Here is a 27582-nt window from a genome sequence, read left to right on the forward strand (position 1 = left end):
GAAAGCAATGACCCTGAAAGATAGAGATAGGCCTGGTGGGGATAGATGGCAGGAGTCCCTGGGTAGGTCAGGCTGATGCTCCAATGCTCTTCTTCCTGCTTCTTTCTTCCTGAGTGGGCAAGAAGTGGGGTGGGGTACAGCTGAGGTCTTGTCCATGCCTGCATCTCTCCCATTCCCATCCTCAATAGATTATGAATTTTTGTTTCAGATTGTTGTGTCTCCCTTGCCTTGATTTCCTGTCTCCTTCACTTTTTCCGTGCTTCCTGCCCCTTCCATGGTGAGTTTGGACATCCTAGGTAAAAGGGGAGACTCATGGGGATGACTTGAACTCTGCATATCAAAGGAAGCATTAGATCCTTTAATTGAGTTCATTCCCTCTCAATGACATTGACTGTCTTAACTCAGCAAATTCCACAGTAATACTTGCCAACTGTGATTAGACACATCACAGCGCACATGGACACATATGTGCCTGAATACAAACACAGATAACAATACTTTTGCTTCCACTGAAACAGTATATTTTTGTTCCTCTACTCTATTGTCTTATCTAGACACCTCTTAATGCAAGACAGCTTCAAAAGTCACCTTACCTTTGATCAGGTCATCACCAAACTGCAAATAGCACCCCTGTGTCTGCTTGGCTGTCTTGAAAGGATACTACGGAAGGGTGACTCAGTCCTGATGAGTGGCCTTGGTGGAGGACAGATGGAAGGGCATTTGAGTGCTCATTGGTTGGCCCAAAGAATATGGATGGCAAGCTTTTCCAGCTTGTCTTTTGGAGTTTTTCCATGTTGTGATTGTGTCTGGAAATCCCTGGTGTTGTGGTGATCTGTGCAAACCACTGTGTTATAGCAGTTCTTATTATCTGCCCACAGGTGGATGGAGAATTTTGCACACTATGGAAGATCTACTTCAGATCTTAACTTTCTTGTCTTGAAAAATGCATGTACCCTTCCCACTTAAAATCAGTGTAAATCAGATGCCTCTTGCTCACATCTTATTTGCAGCTGTTATTGTTTTTGTAATTTTTTCTTTGTTTTCACTTCAAAGTTGACCTGTATCTACCACTTCACATTTCTAATTAGTGATTTCACCCCTATGTAGCGTGCTGTTTTCCCTCTTCTCACTCTCTTCTTTTCCCTTTCTTTTGTTCTCTATTTTTTGCTTTTCCTGGTTTAAATTTGTTTTTCCCTCTGCAAAATGTTCTGCATCTGTGTTCCAATTATAGTCAACATTTGTTGATGCTGAATTTGGGCAAGACTTCATGTGAAATATATGAAAAATATAAACACAGACATGATTCATGCCCTACCATTAGGGAAATTCATAATTTGAATTATAATACAAGAAAAATTATAAAACTTTATTTTAATCCATTAATTCCACAAAAATGATTGAGTAAAATATGTTTGTTGGCAATGCTTAAGACGTTAGATGCACACTGGAGAATAAAATAGTCCCACCTCACCCTTGCACAGCTTATAGTCTTAGATGTCTTCAGTTATAGATGCAACATCTATTTAATAATAGATTTTTCAGGAATAAAAGCTGAATTAAATGTTCATGGTAGTTATAAGATACTCCTTGACTTCAGGAAAATTTTAATGTGAAAAAAGGTTTCTTTTTAATTTGGTCCCCAGAAATTCTAAAATGAGGATTTACATGTAAGTGCTTAAAAAAATGCTTCCAGATGAAGCAGCTTTAGAGAATAGGGCAAGCAGGCAGCAAGGCAAAAGCCAAGCAGGGATGCAGTGTGAAGCAAAGTCCCACCCTCCTCCACAGAGTAGCTCTAAAGAAGAACCTCAGAGCTTGCCTCTTCCTCTGGTACAAAGGGATCTGCATTTCCCTTTGTGTTAGTTATGAGCTAAGGGTCAAGTCCCATGTATGTTAAGATATAGTGCAGTCAGAGGTGCTCCCATAGCTCAAGGGCAGTTGTGGGTGCAGTCCCTGGAGACAAAAATGTCCCCAAACCAAGGGAGATGGCTCAGAAAAAGTGAAAACGATCTTAGGGATCTAGAGAGAGTAGAAGTGTTTACCACAATTTCACCTCAGATCAAGGACCCCTGGAGAGCATTTATAGGTGTGTATGCATTCATATATATACACATATGTGTGTGGATATGTGTATATATATTAAAGTAGTTTTATAAAGAAAATATGAACATTGAAAATATTTTTAAAATATGAGAAACAAATTTTCTTATAATTTTAATACCTAATTGCCAGTTACCATGGATATTTCAGTATGTACCATTTTAGCTTTCTTCCAATTTATGTCTTTCAGTTTATTAAGTTTACAAGAATTGGACTTTTCAGGAGAGTTTAGTCTAATAATCTTACTTACATTTATGGGCATTTCTTGGCAATCAGGAAGGCTGGGTTGGATTCACCCTGCCTTGCAGGCAGCTGTGTACCATGGAAGGAGAGCAACCAGATGGTAACTGAAGCCTGCTGTCCCTTCCTCCCAGAAAATGCCTGATTTCCTAGTTTGGAATAATGATGATTTCAGTTACTATCTCTATTGTTATCACTGATAGTTTTATCACTGTTATTCTTTTTATTTCTGAACTAATTGTGCAATTACTTAAGCAGTATGTGTCAAATGCATGTGATATGACTACAGGCTTTCATGAATACTACCTAACTGCTAAGAAAGAGTGGAACATGTACAGATAGATAACACTGTTAGTGAGGAATTAAAAGACCATGTCCTTGTTACGTCATGTTATAACAAGTCATGTTACATATTGACATGATTGGGTTCATTTTAATGTGATTTGATGTTGCTTTAGCATAAATAGGTTTAATTTGGGTGTCAGAAATTTCTAACAACTAATCATTGTTATTCATTGTGATTTTATTTTTTACTTAGCAAAATTCATGTCAGGAAGGATTTTTTTCCAGGAGGCAATGACCCTGAAAGGGTAGGGAGCAAGCCTCATGAGTAAGTCAGTGAGTGAGTGTATACAGATATAGATGTGGCTGTAGCTTTTTTAAAAAAATAACTTTGAGAACAGACCAAAACTCCAAAAAAAGAACTAAGTGATGAGGAGATAGTCCACCTATCAGATGCAGAGTTCAAAACAGTGGTAATCACTATGCTCACAGAAATGATTGAGTATGGTCGCAAAAATAAAAGAAGTGAAGGCTATTCAAAGTGAAATAAAGGGAAATATACAGGGAACCAACAGTGAAGGGAAGGAAACCAAGACTCAAATCAATGATTTGGAACAAAGGGAAGAAATAAACATTCAACTAGAACAGAATGAGGAAACAAGAATGCAAAAAAAAAAAAGTGAGGAGAGGCTGAGTAACCTCTGGGACAACTTTAAATGTTCCAACATTTGAATCATACAGGTGCCAGAAGGAGAAGAGGAAGAGCTAGAAATTGAAAATTTACTTGAAAATATAATGAAGGAAAACTTCCCCAATCTGGCAAAGGAACTATACATGTAAGTCCAAGAAGCTCAGAGAGCTCCAAATAAGTTGGATCCAAGGAGAAACACACAAGGGACAGATCCTAATTAAATCACCTGAGATTAAAGATAAGGAGAGAATCTTAAAAGCAGCAAAAGAAAAGGAGACAGTTACCTACAAAGGAGTTCCCATAAGACTGTCAGCTGATTTCTCAAAAGAGAATTTTGCAGGCAAGAGGGGCTGGGAAGAAGTATTTGAAGTCATGAGAAGCAAGGACCTACATCCAAGATGACTCTATCCAGTAAAGCTATCATTTAGAATGGAAGGGCAGGTAAAGTGCTTCCCAGATAAGGTCAAGTTAAAGGAGTTCATCATCACCAGGCTCTTATTGTATGAAATGTTAAAGGGACAAATCTAAGGAAAAGAAGATAAAAAACTATGAACAGTAAAATAACAACAAACTGATAACTATCAACAACTGAACCTAAAAAAAAAAAAAAAACTAAGGAGCCAATACAACAGAAACAGCATCACAGAAATGGAGATCACGTGGAGGTTTAGCAGTGGGAAAGGGGAAGGGAAGAATGAGTGGGGGGAGGTACAGGGTATAAGAAGCATAATTGGTAGGCACAAAATAGCGGGAGGTTAAGAATAGTATGGGAAATGAAGCCAAAGAACTTATATGTATAATCCATGGACATGAACTAAGGCGGGGGGGAGATGCTGGAAGTAGGGGGTGGAGGGTAGAGGGAGATAAAAGGAGAAAAAAATGGGTCAATTGTAATAGCATAATCAATAAAATATACTTTCTTTCTGCTGCATAGAATTTCATTTTGTAAATGTACCATACTTTTTTGATCCATTCATTTACTGATGGACACCTAGTTTGCTTCCAGCACTTGGCTATTGTAAATTGTGCTGCTAGGAACATTGGTGACAGCATGGATAGGACTGGAAAATGTTATGCTAAGCAAAATAAGCCAGGTGGTGAAAGACAAATACCATATGATCTCACCTTTGACAGGAACCTAATCAACAAAACAATAAGCAAGCAAAATATAACCAAAGACACTGAAATTGAGAATAGGGTGACAGTGACCAGAGGGCAGAGGGGAGAGAATTTCAGGAGGAAAGGGGAAGGGTTTGCAGGAACAAGTATAAAGGACACATGGACAATAACAAGGAGGGGATGGAAACAGGAGGGAGGTGGGGAGAGCTAGGGGAGTGGGCTGGGGTGGGGGAGAAAGGCTGAAAACTGTACTTGAACAACAGTTTTAAAAAATTTTAGCCCTGGCTGGTGTAGCTCAGTGGATTGAGCACGGGCCTGTGAACCAAAAGATCACGGTTCGATTCCCTGTCAGGGCACATGCCTGGGTTGCAGGCCAGTTCCAAGCAGGGGCCAGTTCCCAGCAGAGGATGCACCAGAAGCAACCATACATTGATATTCCTCTCCTTCTCTCCTTCCCTTCCCTTCTAAAGATAGATAAATAAATAAATAAATAAATAAATAAATAAATAAATAAATAAATAAATATTTTAATTTTTACATTTTGAATCCCACTTAAAAAATAAATAAAATAAAATATACTTTTTTTAAATTTATTATTTTTCAAGTACAGTTTTCTTTTGTCAATTTCTCCCATCCCAACCCCCTCCGCCCCGTCTCCCCACCTCCCTCCCATGCCCCCCCTCCCCACAGACCTCATCCCTGTGTCTTTCATACTTGTTCTTCAAAATCCCTCCTCGTTTTTCCCCTTAAATTCCCTTCCCTCTCCCCTCTGGTCGCTGCCCACTTGTTCTCTATTTTAGTGTCTTTGTTTTTATTCTGTTTGCTTGTTTATTTTGTTATTTAGCTTTCTGTTAAAGGTGAGATCATATGGTATTTGTCCTTCAATGCCTGGCCTATTTCACTCAGCATAATGCTTTCCAGTTCCATCCATGTTGTTGCAAAGGGTAGTAGCTCCTTCTTTCTCTCTGCTGCATAGAATTCCATTGTGTATATGTACCACAATTTTTTGATCCATTCGTTTACTGATGGGCACCTAGGTTGCTTCCAACTCTTGGCTATTGTAAATTGTGCTGCTATGAACATTGTGGTGCATAGGTTCTTTGATATTGATATTTTAGGATTCTTAGGATATAATCCCAGCAGTGGAATTGCTGGGTCAAAAGGCAGGTCGATTTTTGTTTTTCTGAGAAAATTCCATACTGTTTTCCATAATGGTTGTACCAGTCTGCAATCCTACCAACAGTGAACTAAGGACCCCTTTTCCCCACAACCTCTCCAACATTTGTTGTTTGTTGCTTTACTATTTGTTCAGATAAGTTTTCCACTTGTGGCTGTTCCTCTTCCCCTTCTGGTACTCCTATAATTCGGATGTTGGAGCATTTAAAGATGTCCTGGAGGTTCCTAAGCCTCTCCTCATTTTTTTAAGGCCAGTTCCCAGCAGGGGACCCACGAGAGGCAACCATACACTGATATTTCTCTCCCTCTCTCCTTCCCTTCCCTTCTAAAGATAAATAAATAAATAAATAAATAAATAAATAAATAAATAAATAAATAAATTTAATTTTTACATTTTGAATCCCACTTAAAAAATAAATAAAATAAAATATACTTAAAAAGACAAAAATGACTTTGAAATAAGTCTATGGCCATACCACCCTGAACACGCCCGATCTCGTCTGAAATAAGTAGATTTACAGGGAGCTGTAAAAAATAATTCAGAGATCCCATGTACCATACATATACTCAGTTTCCTCCAGTCATGATATCTTATACACATCAATGTCAAAATCCTGAAATTGACATTGGTTCAATGTGTGTATAGTTTCATTTTATCACATTTATAAATTGTGTAACCACCCACCACCACCACAATTAAGATACAAAACTGTGCCATGACTACCATGGTACTCCTCATTTAGGGTCCTACCCACTGCCCCTCACCATATCTAACCATTGGCAACCAATAGTCTGTTCTCCATCTATAATTTACCTAGTTTGATAATTTTACCTAAATGTAATCATACAATACATGGCCTTTTGAAATTAGATAATTATCTGGAGTCATCTAAATTGTTGCATGTTTCAAGAGTTTGTTCCTTTTTATTGTTAAATGGTATTCCATAGTATGAACATACCCATTTGTTTATCTGTTAATCAGTTAATGAATATTTGGGTTTCCACTTTTTTACTATTACAATAAAGCTGCTATGAATATTTTGTACAGATTTATATATGAACACAAATTTTCATCTCTCTGGGATAAATGTCCCTGAGTGTTTCACTGGACATTTAGTATAGATACAGATTTTATTAGAATATAAAAATGTGACCACATTGGTTAGTTTTTTATATCAGCTAGAAGATAGAGACTTAGCCAAAAATGTTTTAAACTTTGTTAGAAAATATAACCTTAGCATTAAGATAATGATGGTTTTATAAAATAAGGATTTGTCCAAAAGAAATTTATATTATAAATGTGATTTTAGTTTTTTAATCTTATCCTATATTTCTAGTCCTTTTTCTAACCTAAACTTTTGTAATAGGCTATGAGTCCCATATTAATTCACTTGGAATGGCTGCTTCCTGCAGTAGGAAATACAATGTCCTTAATCTCAGATCATTTTACCTAAATTTACTCTTTCTATACAACTCCTCATTTCAATGCAGTAAACTGGGAATTTTCTAAATGTAGCCAGTATATATTGTTTCTCTTTCGAGAGATGTTATACCAGTTTTTGACAGATGTAGTTTTATTTTATTTTTATTATTTTATTATTGTTGTTCAAGTACAGTTGTCTCCATTTTCACCCCCCACAGCCCCCCACCTCCCACCCTTGAACCTACCCCCTTTGACTTTATCCATGTGTCCTTTATACATGTTCCCTTGATGGACCGTCCCCTATTTTCTGCCATTAACCCTCTCGCCTCCCACCTCCCCTCTGGTTACTGTCAGTTTGTTCTTTGTTTCAGTGTCTCTGATTATACTTTGCTTGCTTGTTTGTTTTGTTGATTAGGTTCTGCTTATAGGTGAGTGAAAGACAAATGTAGTTTTAAATGCCTGTAAAAACTGGCAGTCCCTTGTATTCAAAAGGCATTGCAACTTTATGATTATTGTGTTATGTTGCTTTCAAGCTTTTAAACATGATAGAAATAAAAAAGCATCATTGTTCTCCCACATAAGGCTAAAAACATCAGCTTCCATGGGTAACTCCAATCCCCCTCCATCCAATGTTGAGAGTCAGCTAGATGAAACAATTTCATGCTATTTGATTTAGTGAAGATTTCAGGCGCTGTCACATTGTGCTTCTAGGATTCTCATCACACAATAAGTCCAGTGACTAAAGCATGAAAAAGAAAGATATTGCCTAAGGTGTCTCAACCTCTGATGTAATCTGTAGTTCACTTCTTTTCTGTGAAATAACATAGAGTATATGTGGCTAGCCTAAACTAATTTTAAGCCAACATGGATTCAGAACTAGGAGAGAAAATGAAAGGGAAGAGAGAACCTCATAAACTGAGTGGCACTTTACTTGAGGGTACAGCCAAGCTCTTAAAAGCATGTGTCTCAACCCTGGAATTCTGCATTCCAACCCTCAGTTCTTCCTAGACAATTCTATTGGCTTTGAGATTTAGTATATACGATTTACCCTTTATGGAGTATTTATAAAATTTTAGTGAAGAAGATTCTGACCAATGTCATGATTAAAAGACAAAGACTTAAACAAGTTGACCAAGGTAAAAAAAAAAAGTTCATTGTGAAATTGACATTAGATGTCTGGCCCTAGCTTTCATCTTCTCAGGCAGAATTAGCTTGAGTGACCATAAGACTCAGTTCTCTCAGGAAAGTCTGCATTAAATGGTCCCAATGCAAATATTAATAGTATTCTTTCACTATAAAACATTTCTCAAAATTTTAGGACAAATTCTATGCTCACCTTTCTGTTAGCTACATTAGTATATTGTTCCTGATTTGTTAATAAAGATGGTTCATCTGTTTTTACTTTATGTAAAATAAATGAGTGACTGTCATTGTATCTTTGAAGTCTTTATGTTGATATAAAAATTAGGTTTAATGATTGGTATTTTCTTTGTTAATATTAGAATTTCACTCCTAATTATATACCCCAGGGAAACAAATACACCTATTCAAAGGCTTGTACATGTTTTCTTTGCAGTGCTATTCATAATAGTCCCAAAGTATTTTTTAAAAACCCTACAAATATCCATTAATGGGGTTTGTGGTATATTTATGTGATAGACTACTACATAACAACAAAAAAGAACAAACCACTAACACATAAGATTATATGTGTGAACTTTAGAAACACATTCTGTGGAAAATGCATACAAAGAGTACATATTATGTATTTTATTTTTTGCAACTCAAAAATTTATTTTATATTCATTTATTATAATCAGATGAAAATTTGGAGTGATGTTAACATTTAATTATTATTATGCAGTGCTTTGTTTTGCAAAGTTATATCTACATCTTACACAAAGATAAAGAGTCTTACCTGAGTTTTCATTCAACTCGCCTACAATTTCCTCATTTGATGAAGGACTGAATACACCTCTGTGTTCAAGCTCTAAAAAGTCTATGTACTTTCCTATTAAACCTCATGAACTTATGAAGAACATTAAACAAAATTTAATAGACTTGGTCCAGGTCCTACCTCTGCTGGACCTTGGGTAAATTTTTTATCCTCTCTAACCTTGAATTTCTTTGTAAATTGGATAGTGATATGTCTATTTGAGAGGTATTATTAGGATTAAATGGAAATAAAAGTCCACGTAAAGCATTTGACCCAGTACCTGGCACATACTCAACACTTAGTATGTGTTAGTTATTTTTAATGATGTTATTGGTATAATGATTTATGTAATTGGTTTTTTCCTCATATTGTGCATTTTAAATACATGCTAAACATGGGCAAAACCAGTCTTCACTGATAGATACTCAATTCTGCTGGCTTTGGGAGGTAAGGGGTGAATATTAACTGGGTGGAGGAAGAGAAATCTTCCAGTGATGGAAATGTTCTAAATCTTGATCTGAGAAGCAATCGCATGAACATATACATAGGTAAAAAATCATAGAGCTTTATACTTCAGATCTGGGCATTTTGCTAATCATATTTCAATCTATAAAAAGCCAGAGAAGAAATTATATAAGAACCACACCTATTAAACATTTCTATTAAATTTCTATAGCTTGGCTGTCATTGGCATGTTTAGGACAGTAACCCAAGCTATGAATAAAATATCATAACTCATTTTGAGTGAGAATGGGGATTTACCTCTTCCCTACTCCTATTCCTACATCACTATTGTTGAGTTCTAACCATCATTCACCAAAGTTCTGTGGTGTTGGGTGAAAATGCTGGGTAAATGAGAACCTCATGGCATGAAGTTGGGGCAGAGCCAAGGTGATGTATGAAGGTTTGCTTGAAGGTTTGCCTGGAGATCTGAGACAGTGCCGAGTGCAGGCATCAGAACAAGGTCAGAGCTGAGTACATGAAGCCTTCTTCCATTCCTTCCTTCCCTTCAAACTCCTGCCTAAGGAAGGGAGAAGAGGAGAAAGAGAATTTTAGGTTGGAAATGCACCAATTGACTCTTTCCAAAATTTGCTACAGAATAGTAGTATAATTACAAACAGTAATTATAAACAGTCAGGCTCTATTTTCATGGCCACGAGAACACACTCGAAGGCAAAAGTGTGGTGGGAGTGAGAAAAGGCATATGGTTGGTTAAAACAACTTTCATCTTTTTCACCAAAACATTAAAATGGCCTTACAGCCAAGGAAGGTTCATAGTCAGAGGTGCCAGTGAATTCCTTTTTATCCTACTTTTCATCTCTGCTTTTGTTCCTATTTTGTGTCAAGGTATAGAGAAGTGCTGAAGGATTTAGACCAGTGGTCCTCAATTTGGAGTGATATTGCCCCTTGAAGGGACATCTGGAATGTCTGAAGACATTTTTTGTTGTTACAACTTAGGGATGGAGTGTTACTGGTTTCCAGTGGGTAGAATCCAGAGATGCTGCTAAGCATCCTATGATGCACAGGGCAAGCCTCAACAGCAAGGAATCATCTGGTGCCAGATATCAATAGTGCTGAGGTTGAGAAATCCTGATTTGGACTAAAATCCATGTCTATGATTAAGGGTGTAGGTGGAGTGTGTTAGGATCCACACTCCCATCATGGAACTAGTCACTTAGGGATCTTTTTATTTTATAATTCTGCTAGTCAGATATGAATTGCTATCAAAGGGCTTGGGTAGGCCTGACATTTATAGCATTTCTTAGTGGCTTTGTGGGGGGCATTAGCACAAGCAGGGCCATGGAAATAAATTTTTTCTTGCTATTTTGAGTCAAGATATACTAAAGCAAGTTGGAATGGGGTTATAATGGAGGAGGAGAACATTAATACTATGCAACAATAAAATATAACCTTCTTCAGGAGCAGGGCAATGGTAAATGAAAAGATTATTGGATGAGTCATCAGAAAACCAAGGTCTTAGTGCTGAATTGTTGATTTCTGGTTTTGTGACACTGCATGGCTTGGAGACTCTTTCTGGATCTTGCCTTCCTCATTTATGAAGTGAAGAGGCCAAAGTCGATTATTTCAAAATATCCTTTAACACTAATTAATGTTCAATGAATTGATGAGAATTGACATATCCTTTACTAGAAAAATGATACCATTAGTTTTAGAGTATCTCAGACAATGAAATGACTAGAGGGATGTAAAAATTGTTATCCAGGATACTCTTCTTTTAAAAAATTCTCTTATGTGTGTCACATAATGTTCTTTCTCTCTATAGCATCAAGATGTGTCTTTCTAACTTGTCGGTTTAACTGTTTGGCAAAATGTGCTCCAGGTAAAGAAAAATAACTGCGCAGAGCTGTTTAACATTTGTTCCTAATGTTAACTTTTAAACTCTGCTTAGAAAAATAATTCTGTTCAGAAATTTGATCTGTCTGCCTTCCTTTTGTATTGCTTTTGGCTCTTCCACAACTGAGAAATGTCAATTTGTTATTCATGTTTGCCTTCACTAATCCTTCCAAAAGAATGTGAAAAGGCCTACAGTCTTTTATATTAGGAAATAACTGAGATTAAAACTGATTAAATCTGAGCTCCTTTTTCTTGCTCTGTATTGATGTAATGAGTATTATCACAGCATTTACAAAAGCAATGGGGCTTTTCATACTAAACTATCATTTCATTGTATGAGGATTCAGTAGGGGCATTGATACAATTAGGCCTGGTGACTTTTCACAAGTTAAATGCCAAGACCCTGTGGTGTCCTTCTGAGATGTTGGAAAAGGTGGTGGATGGGGAGGGATTTAGAGAAACAGAAGAGAAGTGTGTGTCAAGTCAAAGTCCTGAAGGGGGATAAGAGGGGTCTTGATAGACTGACGGAGGACTGTTGACTTGCAAAACCAGTGGGAGAGCATAGCATGGTGGGAGCTGCCAACTCAAGTGCTAATAAGTTGAAAGTAGGATTGTTTATGTGAATATATTCTACGTAATATCTACTTTTTATCAACAAAAATAATAGAATGTTCTCCATTTACATGGAGGATACTCCAAGCCTCACATCAAAGGATGCTGTCTTTATTTATTTTCCAGTAATTACAAAGATATGCTAATCTATCCATACCCCTTCATGTAAACCTATTCAGAATTAGACACTGTGACACAGGACAAAGCTAACCAACCTACAGAGGCTGAAGTGGATATGGCACTGGGCTCCAATTCAAGACCCCAAGCTGGCATGCCAGAGACTTGAAAGAGAGTGAATGCATTATGGTACCTGTTAATTATTACTCAACTAGATTCTCTAACCCAAAGCCAAGAGAAGCCTAGAACCATATTGTCTCAAGGGTCTGAGAAAAAGTGTTCCCTCTTTAGAGACTATATGAAAGGGCACCTTCCTAGAAATCTGAACTCTATTATAGTTTCCTGTGGAAGCACTTTTCACATGGGAGAATTTCTTGTGTGACTGTCTACTGATCTGTAGTGACCTTCCAGCTCTCAAATCCATTTCAAGGGGCCACAGGAAATGCCCCTTAAGGTCTGTGTGGATTCCTTGTAAAGGAATGGTTTCTCAGGCCTGGGATGATAGTTCACGATTCAGCATGGCAACCAACAGTCCAGGACAGAGAAAGCAGACAGTCACATATATTATTTCTTATGGTTTATTTAAAGATATAGTTGTTATGTCAAATCCATTTTGGTTTCAAATGGGAAAATCAAATGTAAGCTCTTTATACAATTCAAAAAAGAAACGTATCAGTTTACCCAGCAATTTGCAACCTTTTTCATCATACATAAACTAATTACTACAATTCTGTAGCACACCAAAATATATTTTCTATTTTTTGCTTATGTGATAAAAAATAGTTTTGGTTCATTCACACTGGATGATTATTACTATGTTGACTGTTATCAACTTTTAAAATTTGACAGCCTAAGGGAAAAGAGGTCAGTGCCCTTGACTAAATAGTCAGGTATTGCATGTTTTAAAAATTCTTGCGGCACACTTGTTGAAAATCACTGATTTAACTAATTAATTGTTTGCATGTGAGACACCAATTAACCAAAACTCTCTCCCCATTTCCACATTCCCCTCACACCACTTGACATTGTTTTTTTAATTACTTTATTGTTGTTCAATTACAATTGTCTGCATTATCCCCCCACCGGTCCCAACATTGTTTATGTTGAATTGTCCTTTGCTTCTTGAATATTGCATGAATTGGACTTTACAAATAAGTATAACAGAACAAGGAAGGAGGAATATCTTGTTCACACTAGATTATTTCTTTCTCTATCCTTTTTTGTGAGATAGTTTGTATTGTTGTTAACTGACATTGAGCTGGTTCAGATTCCTGGTGACCCTGTGAATGAATGTCATCCACAATGTCCTATCCTCAACAGCCCTGCTCAGCTCCTGTAGACACATTCCTATGGCCTTTTTTAAGGGGTCAACCTATCTCATCTTTGGTCTTCCTATTCTCTGCCGCCTGCTTTCTATTTTCCCCAGGATTATTGTCTTTTCCAGAGAACCCTCCCTTCTCCTGATGTGCATGAAGTAAGACAACTTCAGTTTGGTCATTTTTGCCTCCAGCAATGTTTCAGGTTTAATTTGCTCTAGGACCTTTTTGTTGTTGTTGTTGTTCATCTTCCTGGCAGTTCAGGGTATCTATAGAGTTCTCATTCAACACCATATTTCAAATGAATCAATTTTTTTCCTATCAGCCTTCTTCACTATTCAAGTTTTGTAGCTGCACATAGTAAGTAGGAATACAAAGAGGTAGATGATCTTAGCCTTTGTCCTTAATGACAATTTTTTGCTGTTCTTGATCTTTCCTAATTCTTCCATTGCTGCTCTTTAAAGTCATACTTCACTTCAACATCATATTTGGTAAATACCTCGTTACATGTGATTGCTTTAAGTTGTGAATATTTTCAAAAGTTATTATTTGAGACTTCCAGCCGAGATGGAGGCGTACGTGGAAACACTATACCTCCTCGCACAACCAAGTTTAAAGACAACAAAGTTTTAGTAACAAAAATGCAACCAAAACAGATAGAAAATTGAACTGTACAGAAGTCTGACAACAACAAACCATTCAGCCACACCGGTAAGAGGGACAGAGTCAGAGGCTGGTGGAGAGGAGTCCCAGCAAAAAAAAAGTGGCTGGAACGGACTGGACTGTCCCAGGTGTGCAGGCAGCGGTAGGCAGATCCCAGGTGTGGGGTGGCAACGGGCAGACCCACTGATGGCTCAAGGCAGCTGGCTGACCGTGGTCACACATTCTCACACAGATAAACCAGACAAAAAAATGAGCAGTGAGACAGACCACGTGACCCAGGGCCCCAATAACAGGAAATAAAGCCTAAAAGCACAAATTGGAAAAACTTGCCGGGTTGAGGTGCCGGGAGAGGCTCCCAGGATCACAGAGAGTTTGTTGGAGAGACGCACAGGGTTCTGGAGAGTACACAAGCACACACACCTGGGAACTAGCACCAGAAGGGCCCAATTTGCTTGTGGGAAGCAGCAGAGGGGACCAAAATCCCAGAGAGAGCAGAAAAAAAGGCCACTGCCCCTCTCTGACCCCGCCCCCACATATGGTGTCACAACCCAGCAACCTGGGCTGCCCCACCTTAGTGAACACCTAAGGCTCTGCCCCTCATATGTAACAGGCACAAACAGACCAAAACCTTATGGCTCAAGAAGAACAGCTCAAAGCCCCAGAGCCAATGCTTCTAAGTGACCAAGAGATAGCCAACCCTTCAGATGCACAGTTCAAAACACTGGTGATTAGGATGCTCACAGAATTGGTTGATTTTAGTCATGAATAGGAGGAACAAATGAAGGCTACACTAAGTGAAATGAAGCAAAATGCACAGGAAACCAATAGTGATGGAAAGGAAACTGGGACTCAAAGCAAGGGAGTGGACCAGAAAGAAGAAAAACCCAACAGAAAAGAATGAAGAAACAAGAATTCAAAATAAAATGAGGAGAGGCTTAGGAACCTCCAGGACATCTTTAAACGTTCCAACATCAAAATTATGGGGGTACCAGAAGGGGAAGAGGAAGAGCAACAAGTGGAAAACTTATTTGAAGAAGTAATAAAGGACAACTTCCCCAATCTGACAAAGGAAATAGACTTCCAGGAAGTCCACAAAGCTCAGAGAGTCCCAAAGAAGTTGGACCCAAGAAGGAACACACCAAGGCACATCCTAATTCCATTAGCCAAGATTAAAATGAAGGAGAGATCCTAGAAGCAGCAAGAGATAAGGGGACAGTCACCTACAAAGGAGTTCCCATCAGACTGTCAGCGGATTTCTCAAAAGAGACCTTGCAGGCAAGAAGGGGCAGGAAAGAGGTCTTCCAAGTCATGAAAACCAAAGACCTACAACCAAGACTGCTCTCTCCAGCAAAGTTTTCATTTGGAATGGAAGGACAGATAAAGTGCTTCTCAGATAAGACCAAATTCAAGGAGTTCATCATTACAAAGCCTTTATTATATGAAATGTTAAAGGGACTTATCTAAGAAAAAGAAGATAAAAATGATGAACAGTGAAGGGACAGCAAACTCACAGTTATCAACAACCACACCTAAAACAAGAGCAAACTAAGAGGACAGCTAGATCAGGAGTGGAACCATAGAAATGAAGATCACATGGAGGGTTAGCAACAGGGGAATAGGAGAAGGATAAAGGGGGAGAAGGTACAGAAAATAAGTAGCATAGATAGTAGGTAGAAAATAGATAGGGGGAGGGCAAGAATAGTAGGGGAAATATAGAATCTAAAGAACTTGAGACACGTGGACATAAACTAAAGGGGGGAATGATGGGGGAGGGGTGTGCAGGATGGAGGGGAATGTAGGGAGAAATGGGACAACTGTAATGGCATAATCTATAAAATATATCTGCTGCATAGAATTCCATTGTGTAAATGTACCATAGGTGTTTTTAATATATTTTAAATATAGGGTCCAGGGATCCCGAAGGTGGGTAAGGCGTTGGCAATGGGTAACAGATGACATCATGCCTCAGAGGACAGTGAAGCTCTGTTCTGTTTATTTCAAGTACAAGCAGTTTTTTATATTTTCATTTTAGGTAGTGATTAACATTTGCAGTATAGCATGATCAGTTAAGCAGAAGAAATCAATACAAAGGTAACCAGGAAAAATACGAAAGTTCCCATAGATTCAGTTATAATAAACAAAGATTATTTTGACCAGGAGAGCCATTAATCAATTAGAAGTAGCTGTATGTACAGAATTTGAATGTCTTAATTGTATATTAAAGTTTCTCAGAATTTATTGTGGGGCAAAAGGATAAGCTAGATTGAGTAGAGGTAATAGGAAATTTATTATAAGGCCTTTGTGATGTCTAACTTAGCTATCTATCCTTTTCTGTCTAAAATGTTTCTCTGTGTACTATAAACTGACTCTCTAGTAACTGTTTCTACGTGTTTAGTTTGTAATAGTTAACCAGCCCTTTTTTAATTTCTTTGCCTGTCCAATTGATATATATTCTTATTCAAGGTAAAGGAGGGGCTGTTACTCTAACAACTTCTAAACATTCAGGGACTATTTCATTAGAGGGAACTTTGTTCTCTGGTCAAGAAATTATTTTGTATAACTTCACAGGAATTATGCAAATCAGTGAACCTGAAATATAAGTGTCTAACAATCCCATCACCTTTTGATTATCAAAACAAATATGTAACTTGTTTTTCTTATTTCTGGTACACTATGGCGGTCCCGATCGCTTTAAGTTGCTCAAGCCAGGGTCATTTATACAACTTGACATGTGTCCCTTATGGTTAACAATTATATTACCCTGGCTGTTGTACTCCCCTGTATAAGGGAGAGGAGAATCTGTGGAGATTTTTTCATTCTTTCAGGCAGTTTTGTGGGAAATACTAATGTTTTCCCCCTGAAATGTCCCTTCCTCTTGGGTGATTTTCACAGGAATAAGTAAGTACAGTACAATGTCTATATTCAGTAGCAAGAGTAAAATAATTAAAATAAAACAGCCAATTTTTAAACCATTTTGGATGCCACATTCTTCTCCGGGGAGACAAATTCCTTGAACTCAAATCCTCCATGCCCGGACCTTATCAGACAACATGGTTGGAAGAAGATGTAGCAGGTCCAACTTCTTTGGGACCCTCTGAGCTTCCTGGACTTCCTGGAAGTCTATTTCCTTTGCCAGATTGGGGAAATTCTCCTTTGTTATTTGTTCAAATAAGTTTTCCACTTGTTGCTCTTCCTCTTCCCCTTCTGGTACCCCTATAATTCGGATGTTGGCGCATTTAACAATGACTTTGAGGTTCCTAAGCCTCTCCTCATTTTTTTTGAATTCTTGTTTCTTCATTCTTTTCTGTTTGGTCATTATTTTCTTTCTTCTGATCCACTCCCTTGCTTTGAGTCCCAGTTTCCTTTCCATCACTATTGGTTTCCTGTGCATTTTGCTTCATTTCACTTAGTGTAGCCTTCATTTGTTCCTCCTATTCATGACTAAAATCAACCAATTCTGTGAGCATCCTAATCACCAGTGTTTTGAACTGTGCATCTGAAGGGTTGGCTATCTCTTGGTCACTTAGAAGCATTGGCTCTGGGGCTTTGAGCTGTTCTTCTTGAGCCATAAGGTTTTGGTCTGTTTGTGCCTGTTACATATGAGGGGCAGAGCCTTAGGTGTTCACTAAGGTGGGACAGCCCAGGTTGCTGGGTTGTGACACCATATGTGGAGGCGGGGTCAGAGAGGGGCAGTGGCCTTTTTTTCTGCTCTCTCTGGGATTTCGGTCCCCTCTGCTGCTTCCCACAAGCAAATTGGGCCCTTCTGGTGCTAGTTCCCAGGTGTGTGTGCTTGTGTACTCTCCAGAACCCTGTGCGTCTCTCCAACAAACTCTCTGTGATCCTGGGAGCCTCTCCCGGCACCTCAACCCGGCAAGTTTTTCCAATTTGTGCTTTTAGGCTTTATTTTCTGGCGTTGGGGCCCTGGGTTGTGCGTTCTGTCTCACTGCTTGCTCCTTTGCCTGGTTTATCAGTCTGGCTGAATGGTTCGTTGTTGGTGGACTTCGGTACAGTTTAATTTTCTCTCTGTTTTGGTTGTGTTCTGGTTTTTAAATATTTGTTCATAAACTTGGTTGTGCTAGAAGGTACAGTGTTTCCACCTATGCATTTATCTTGGCTGGAAGTCCAGATGAAATAGTTTTAAAAAGAAGTAGACTCTCTCTAACAATGAAATTAATTGGTAGATTTTTCTTAACACTGAGATTAATTTAACCTTTCCAACAAATTAGAAAAGAAATTTATTTTTGCTTTTTCTCATAGAAGGTAGTTAACTTTGGAAGGTCTTTGTTTCATAAAAAGTTTTTAGTTATAAAAAGCTAAATGATAATATTGAGAAATGGTGTCCTTAGAATTTTCATCTTAATTCTGTATTAAAGATCACATATTTGATCACTTTTTTCATGTAAGAACAATAAACTTCTTTAGCAATGTTCTGGAACATACCCAATACTAAAAGGAAGAATCATGTAGTTAAAGGTTAGACAAAGTGCAGGTTTAACCTTTAGACATTTCAATTAGACAAGACAGACATTCTCTGTTAAGCCAAGTGCCTGTCTCTTTAGTGTCTATTAATTTAATTGTAACAATTTTAACTGGCTTTCTAAGAATTAAAGAAACTGTGTTTATATCCTGCCATTTTAGTTTTTAAAGACTAGATTTAGGAGACAAAGAGCCTTGGCAAAATAAGCCTGCATTTATGTTTTACAAGACAGACTTTCTGCCCAGGGATTTTTTTTATCAAAATTGCAATTTCAGACTAAAAATATTTATATTTAGGCACACAAAACAAAGAAAACTGCCATGAATATTTGACCAGTTATCCTCCTGGAAAATTAACCTTGTTTTCAACTATGTTACTGAGGTATATTTCGATTTGTATTACCTTGAAATCTTCATTTATAATAAAAGGACAAGTGCCACAGTAATATGTTTGTTTCCTATTGCTGCTGTAATATATTACCATGAATACAGCAGCTTAAAACAACACAAAATTTAGCTCTGTAGGTCAAATGTGCAAGTTGGCTTGGCTAATTTGTCTGCCATGAGGCTCTCCTCAGGAAGCTGTAGGGAGAATCTTCTTCCAAGCTCATTCAGGTTGTTGGATAACTAGATTCCTTGTGGTTTTATAACTGGGGTTCCTATTTTCCTTGCTGGCTATTAACTAGAGCACTTTGCTCTTGGCCCCTGCCAGCATTTTTTTTTTTTGGCTTTCTCCTTGGGCCCCTTCAGCATCATTGACTCTCATTCCTTCCCTCATCTTTCTGACTGATTCCTCTTCCTTTCCTGCCTTGAAGGGCTCATTTGATTCCACTGGGCTCATCCAGATGTTCTGGGAAAATCTCCCTACTTTAAGATCAGATGACTTGCAACCTTAATTCCATCAGCAAAACACAACAGTATCTAGGTTAGACTGGAGGGACATTTTAGAATTTTGCCTAGCACAGCATAAGTTTATGTATGTGTAGCCAGAAGTCTTTCCCAGCTCATTCCCCAGTCATAATATTCTCTCTTTTTCCACCAAATAAGTAAGCAATATTGTTAATTTCTTGTTACCTTCCCAAAGTTTCTCTATATATATAAAGTATAAAGATATACATTCTACTTTGTTTCCTTCCATAACATTCCATACATAGTAGTCTTCACCTTGTTCTTTCAAGTATGACTGTATCATAGAGAACATTTCTTATTGGTATTTATAGAACTTCCACATTCATTTTTACAGCTTTAGTGTATTCCAGTGCCTGGATGTACCATCATTTATTTAACCAATTCACTAGTAGTGGACTATAAGGTGGTTTTCTGTCTTTTACTATAACAAAAGATATTGAAACAAATCCATCATTTCATGTATGTGCTGATATATCTATAGTACAAATTTCTACAAAATGGAATTTGTCATTTCAATGGATATTACCAAATTCCCCTCAAACAAGAATGAGCCAGTTCATCATCCTTGCCCCAACAACACTTGAATGGTGGTTTTCTACAGCCTCATCAGCACAGAGTATTGTAACAATTTCAGATTTTGGCCTATCTGATATTTGATAACTGGTATTTTTATTTTTTTAAAGATTTTATTTATTTATCTTTAGAAGGGAAGGGAAGGAGAGAAGGAGAGAAATATCAATGTATGGTTGCCTCCTGTGAGTCCCCTGCTGGGACTTGCCTGCAACCCAGGCATATGCCTTGACTGGGAATCGAACCATGATCGTGTGGTTTGCAGGCCTGCACTCAATCCACTGAGCTACACCAGCCAGGGCCTGGTATTTCTATTTTTTAATCTCTATTTTCCTGCAACATGATATTTGAACTTTATAAAAATATTTTTAATTTAAAAGTATAATTTTTCTTAGGAAAAATAAACTACTGATCCATGCTACAATGTGGATAAACCTTGAAAATATCATGCTAACAGGAAGAAACCAGTAACAAAAAAAATATACTATATGATTCCATTTATGTGAAAACTACAGGATGGGCAAATCCACAGAGACAGAAAATAAATTAGTGGTTGCCTAGTGCTGGAAATAATAAATTATTACTAATAGGAATGGGGTGTCTTTAGGAGGGTGAAAATATTCTCAAATTAAATAGTAGTAATTGTTGCACATCATTGTAAATCTATTGCAAACCATTGAATTTTACCTTAAAAGGGCTAATTTTATGCTACATAAATCCTATCTGAATAAAAAGCAGGTCTAAGCTCAGTGGATTGAGCGCAGGCCTGTGAACCAGATGATCGTGGTTCGATTACCAATCAGGGCATATGCCTGGATTGCAGGCCAGTTCCCAGCAGGGGACCCACGAGAGGCAACCATACATTGATATTTCTCTTCCTCTCTCCTTCCCTTCCCCTCTAAAAATAAATAAATAAAATATTTTTTAAAAAGCAGGTCTAGTTTTTACTGCTTGTGTAACGTGGGAATTATTGAAACAATTTGACCCCCAAATGTCTCTCTTCTGTAATGGAGGAGGGCTCCCTCCAGGGAAGAAGGAAGGATGGAAGTTGATCCTGTTTGTGTGACCTTGCACATGGTCTGCCATCAATACATAGGAGTGTGCTGTCTCCCTCTACTCCTGCCCAAGTCCCAGAGAGATGCCCCATGGGGACACTGAGGAGCTAATGCCTACCAGAGGAAAGGGTGAGAAGTGCCTGGTCCTCCATCCACAGCTGGACTCTTCTTTTTCATGAGCTGGTTCTGGTCTTGGGAAAGCCATGCTGAAATAGAATCAGGAATAGCTCTTTAGAGAGATGACATGTTCATCAAAGGTCAAATGTATGAAATCTTCTACAGAATCAGCACAACTAAAATATTTATGTACTTTTCTTTTTCTTAAATTTTGGTATCTCTTTTCTTTTTAGCCTCATGGTTGTCAAGCCCCATATAAGACAAATGATTTAAAAGAAACTCTTAGAAACTAAAAATGTAAGGTTCTCAAAACAATGAGATGCATTTCTTATGTGAAAGGAAATGATGAATTTGAATGTGTTCTTTCTCACTGTGGAGGAAAACAGACAATGTACATTGTCAAATGATTTTCAAGACATTGATTTACTTAACAAACATTGTGTGTCTACTTTGTTCAAAGCATTGTGTTGGGCACTCTTGAGGAATAAAGAATCAGACAGTCTTTGAACAGAAGGAAGAAGAGGACCCTGTATTTTCGGAGAGGCTGATTCATTTAATCTCTATCCCTGGAAGATGAAAATTACATTATTATTTTCCCATTTTTAAATGTCAGTTACTTATTTGTAAATCATATACCTATTTTCTCTATTCACAGAGAAAATGACTAAATGTTAAAATGTACTCAAGCTTCACTTTAAGAAAACAGCTTCATTTTTAGTCCAAATTATTTCAAGGCAGATATCAATATTCTGTATTTTATATCTATAGCACTATTGACCTTTTCACTTCAATCTAGTTTCCTGTTTTATTAAGAATGCTTTATTTTCCATTGCTTCTCAGCCTCTTGGCTAGGATCAAGCATAGCAATACTTTGTTTTTCCAGAGAGTTATTCATATCCTGAACAAGTATCTTTTCTTTTTTGTTTACAATGATGGTGAAATTTTGGAGGGTTTCTTTTTTTTTGTTTTGGAGGGTTTCTTGATCTCAAACATTTGGATATGAACTCTACTGAATAATATCTATCATTCATTCATATTTTTAACTTATTATACCAAATTTTGGTATTAATATGATTGAACTTGTTAAATATTATATAATGAATGATCAAGATTCAAATCTAGATCAGTTTGACTCATGCATATACTTTTCACTACTCCATATTGCATCTCTTAATTTAAATTTCTTTAAAGTATTTATATAAATTGGGATTTGAAATGTATTCCAGCACCATTGTTGAAATGGTTTGCATATTTTCACATATATATAAATTCATGGATTGAAAATACAAATTTTGAGAAAGTTAACATATTTAATATGTTTTTAAAATATAGGTCTGTGTACTTTCCATACACATGCAATTAATTTAAACAAAAAGTAAATAGCTATGTGAAAAAAATCTATATCTTTTTCTACAAGGATTATATTTCTGCAACAACATAGTTCTGTATTTATTTGGCTAGAATAATTTTAGACATTTTAAAATAAGCAAGATTCTTTTTCCTAAAAAATGTTGACATCTTTAACATGTATGTAGAATTTGTTGTTGTTTTTTAAAATAACTCTTCTCTTTTATGCTTCTTTGTCTTCATCCATGGGCTTTGATTGCCAGCAAAAATTTGTTGGAAGTATTATGTGAGGTTTTGAAACCTATAACAAGAATATATTAGAGTCAGCAGTAGAAGGCACATAATTCTATTTTCAACAATGGGGAGTCATATGATAAAGATTATACATTGATGAAAATATTTTATAACTTAGAGAGACAGAGATTGAGAAATTCTTACCTGAAGAAAGATTTTTGTATTAAAAGTTCTATGGCCCTTGATGATCACCTCATGGAAAATTTCCATTTCCATGAGCTGCTTTGACCATTTATTCAATAAACATTTAGTGAGTGCCTATTACATAAAATACACAATTCTTTAGGACTTTTGGGAACAGTGACTGTGTTTTCCAAAACAAAATAAGGAGTCATTTTATATTTACAAAGACATGAAAACAATGATATAGAATATTTGCAATCTCCCTGATCTCAGAGACTTTCTGTTGATGTCATATCTATATTTTTCCCTGTGTATCTCTAAAAGGCAGAAAAATTGACTGTTGTCTCTCACTTGAGGACTTCTTCATCTTTAAGGCAAGGGAACACCATAAGAAGAAATAAGAGAAGATACAGATTTCTAGCTCTGGAGATCTTTAGGTAAAATCTAAAGAGTGATTTATCATAGATGGCTTAGATGGTGCTTCCCTGCACACGGGTATAGACTAATGATACCTCCTTATGTGCTTGAACTGACAGAAGCTGATGGATAGAGTGAAGTTGAGGAATGTTTGGAATGGCATGGATCCAGGAGGCATGTAAAGGGTGTGGATTTAAGGAAGAAGACCACTGATTTTGAGACAAGAGGGGAAAAAAGAAGTAGCTCAAGATAGAAGGAAAGTTAAAAGACTTTCTCAGTTTTCTCAAAAAGGTGTGTTCATCTAAGAGTGAAGAAAGAGGAGGTGGATTTGGATCCCAGGCAGAGTAGAAATATATGTAGCATCCACTGCTAAGCCACTAATGAGAAGTATTAAAGGAAAAATATGTAAAATCCAGAGTTTTATAAATGATCTCAATTAACTAGTTAGGGATTTGCTCCAAAGCACTTGGAAACTGCTGTGCAGGAATGAAAAAATCCATTATTGTGATAAAAGCCAATCAGAGTTGGGGATTGGAAAGGCAGGCATCTAGGCAAGACCCAAACAAGAATTCTAAGGAAAATAAGAGCAAAACTGAATTATGGATTATTGGCACTCTCAGAACTAGGTCAACAGGCCAATCAGCTGTATGGATGGTATATTAGTTTTCTATCATTGCTGTAGCAAATTGCCACAAACCTAGAGTATTAAATAAAGAGAATCTATTTCAGTTCTGGAGGTCAGAAGTCTACAATGAGTTTCATTGGGCTGAAATTATAGTGATATCAGGGCTGGTTCTTCTGGAAGTTTCAAGGCACCTGGTTGCCTCTTCTAGTTCCTAGAGGCTGCTAATATTACTTTGCTCATGGCTGCATCACTTTAGTCTCTGCTTCCATCCTTTGATCACCTTGTCTGACTTTAATCCTTCTGCCTCCCTCGTATTAGTATCTTCATGATTACATTGGGCCCACCAATATAATCCAGAAACATCTTCCATCCATGGGTCCTTAATTTAATCACATTTGCAAGTCCCTGTTGTCATATAAAGTAACATATTCACAGGTTTAAAGGATTAGGACATGGACACCTTTTGCAGGTGCATTGTTTGTCTGACAACAGTTGGTGATCCACTAGGAAAACAGAATGGGGTCAAGGAAGTGGGTGCCACGATGGGGCAGGAAATGTAGCAAGAATTAGGATGTGAAAGAGTTGGAATGTCAGAATATTGTAGCCTATTATAGGGTTCTCTCAGTTTGAGGTCTTGGTAGCAATAAATGGTAAAGGGCATTGTGATGCTTCCTTAGTGGAGAAATGCCAAAGAAATGAGTTCCTGGTGCCCTAGAGGGCAAGGATCTGTGAGTTGTAGTGTCAGAAAGGCCTTCGATCCTAAAAGGATGATAGCCTCTGAAAGGAAAGACTGGGGGTTGCTCGTTGTCTTTTTTTTTTTTGTGGTACCTACTTTTTTTTTATTGTTCAAGTACAATTGTCTCCATTGTCCCCCCACCACTCCTCCCACCCCAGCCATCCCCACCTCCTACCCACCTTTGGTTTTGTCCATGTGTCCTTTATAGTTGTTCCTGAAAACCCTTCCCCATTTCTCCTACCCTATTATCCCTTTTCACCTCTCCTCTGGTTACTGTGAGTTTGTTCTTAATTTCAATGTCTCTGGTTATATTTTGCTTACTTATTTGTTTTGTTGATTAGGTTCCACTTATAGGTGAAATCATAAGCATTTGTCTCTCACTGCCTAGCTTATTTCACTTAGCATAATGCTCTCCAGTTTCATCCATGCTGTCTCGGAGGGTAGGAGCTCCTTCTTTCTTCCTGCTGTGTGGTATTTCATGGTGTTTGTCATCTTAAAGGACATGGAAAAGTGTCCCATGGTGAACCAACAATGAATGGCAAGGGAGAGATGTGTTAGAATATGGGAAAAGACTCAAGAACTAGCAATGTTATTGCATGTTGGTGGTGGGGCAGGAACCTAGAAGCTGCAGAGTAGGGAATATTCTATTGCTTCCTAGTCTTTCTGCTTTTTCTCCAACTCATGACAAGTGTGACAAAAAGCAACCCACCTTCCTTTGGAAAGGTTAGGAAGGGAGGGAGAACCCTAAGGATAAGAAGCACGGGAGGATAAGGCAAGGGGCAGAAAGATGAGGGAACCAGATATTGTAGAGAGATGGTATCACACACGGTGAACTCCAAAATAATAGGAGTGGAATTATCTTCTGGAAACTGGGCCTGGGAAAGTTCTGAATAGTAAGAAAGAAAGTTTTCTGGCAATCAGAGTGGGAAGACATGTGTCCTTATAGCACCACGTGCTGACAACTGAGGCAGTGCCCTTTTTTTCTAGGAGGTCAATTCATTCTTTTACCAAATAGTCCCCATCACAGAGAAGCCATCTGAATTAAAAACAAACAACAACAAAAACAAAAAACCTATGTACAGCATCTTTGGACTTAAAATGCTTATTCACAAAGTACCATTTCTTGTGAATCCTCTACTTGTGTAGTAGGCATTTATGTCATTGTTTTACAGATAAGCCCACTGGGCTCAGAAAAACTGACAGGACCAGCCAAAGCACATGTGGCTAATAAATGGGAGAGTTAGGTTCAATCGCAAATTTTCCAACTCCAAACTTTTTTTTTCTTCTTCATCCAGAAAAGAGAGTGGCCTCAAAAATACTGGCATAATTGAAGGGAATGTGACAAAAATAAGGGAAGTGTATTAAAACCACCAGATAATTTAAAAATTGCTGCTCAACAGAAAAGGGGAGAGGGTGGGTAAGAGAATTTTTAAAACTTAGAAACAAATATGAAAATGATACCACAAATTCTTGAAGGAAAAAACTATTGCCTCATGAACCACTGTTGTATTGACTTGTTGTTCATTTTGTGGTGAACCGTGAAAAAGTTGGCTTAAATTTTTTCCATGTGGTGTGGACACTGCAATTCTGGCTTCCAAAATGACCAAATCATTTTGGGAATTTCAAATGAAAGACAGGGCAAACTCCCTAGCAAAATGGAACTAAAGTCATCCTTAAAAGTTCTTGGAGGAGCAAAAGTGCAGTGTTTGAGTTATTGTGAAGGCACGTGTGTGTGCATGCATGTGTGCATATGTGCACACATGTGTGTGTTTCCCGATGTCATTTAATTGGAAGTTCAGAAATCACTATTCTCACAAATGAATGTCTCCTGGTTGTAAAGTTTTGGGGATAGTTGAATCTATTCTTGGTCCAACTGAAGGAAAATCAGATGGACAAAATTGAAATATAACACTCTCCCTTTTCTTGAATTTTAACTTTGATGCTGTAACTACTGAGTAAATGCATAATTTCATTTAGCCAGCTTTTGAGAGGCTATCATTTAGCTAAGAGTTTAAACATTTTTCTAATGCTTTTATTTTCAGTTTCTAGTAAAGATATTGAAAAGGAAATGAGGCAAAGCAAAGTTGAAAGAAAAGGGGATTTTACATGAAAGTGAAATTTTTTCTGTAATTGCCGTGAAAAGAAAATTAAACATTCTCAGAAATTATAGAAACAAATTCCTTCAGGTAAATTTTTTCTTTTTATTTTTCTTTTTTTTTTGTCTTTTTAACAAAATATTTCACCTTAGCTTAATTATTCTGCTGATGTTTATGTGAAATACTTGGGAGGAATTTTAGATTTTATTTCTGCCAATAATTTAATTATATGTCATAAGAGTTAGTTTATTTTAGCTCAACTAGTGATGAATACCTTAAATTTAGGAATAAATCATAATTAAAATATTGTAGGGTAGGAGGATTACTCATTTAGAACACTTTTTCCTGTGTCAGACTTACAAGATGTACCTCCAAAGAAGACCAGATGCAGTAAGCACCTGTAATGGATTTTAAGCATGGAGAAAAATCACTCTGTGTTGCAGAGGAAATTAGGAAGCCAGTGGAAGGATTGCAAATCATATTAAAGTAGTATTTTTATGTTCAGATAGAAATTTTCTTTGACAAGCAACCAGAGATCATTACCAAACTCTTTAAAACTGCAATTCTTAGCAAATGCATGAGTACTGTCTTTAATGGAAAAATGATGCATCAATTGCCAAGAACCTGGCTTCCAGAAATGCATTTCCCAATTTCTAAAGGGATGAAATGGCATATATCATTGAAGACAGGTTGCTAGGAAGGAGGGAGGGATATCACACTACACATTCCAAAAGGAATATAGAACTATAATGTTTTCAGGCTAGGAAATAAGACTATATAAAACATCGTC

The 27582-nt window shown here is 37.3% G+C and overlaps 2 long non-coding RNA genes across 2 annotated transcripts in view; one reads left to right on the forward strand and one right to left on the reverse strand.

Annotated features, from left to right (window-relative positions):
- The window catches only part of LOC128625952 (uncharacterized), a 259328-nt gene that overhangs the window by 114049 nt on the left and 117697 nt on the right, over positions 1–27582 (forward strand). The window lies entirely within an intron of this gene.
- LOC119058359 (uncharacterized) overlaps positions 8826–27582 on the reverse strand; it is a 77396-nt gene continuing 58639 nt past the window's right edge. The window contains exons 2-3 of the long non-coding RNA XR_005084234.2: positions 21156–21243; positions 8826–9985 (exon numbers count right to left, since the gene is read on the reverse strand). This is a non-coding gene — a long non-coding RNA (uncharacterized LOC119058359). The remainder of the gene's footprint in view (positions 9986–21155; positions 21244–27582) is intronic.

Source organism: Artibeus jamaicensis, unplaced genomic scaffold, assembly GCF_021234435.1.
Source record: "Artibeus jamaicensis isolate MK-2021 breed Jamaican fruit bat unplaced genomic scaffold, CSHL_Jam_final scaffold_1283, whole genome shotgun sequence".
NCBI lineage: Eukaryota > Metazoa > Chordata > Mammalia > Chiroptera > Phyllostomidae > Artibeus > Artibeus jamaicensis.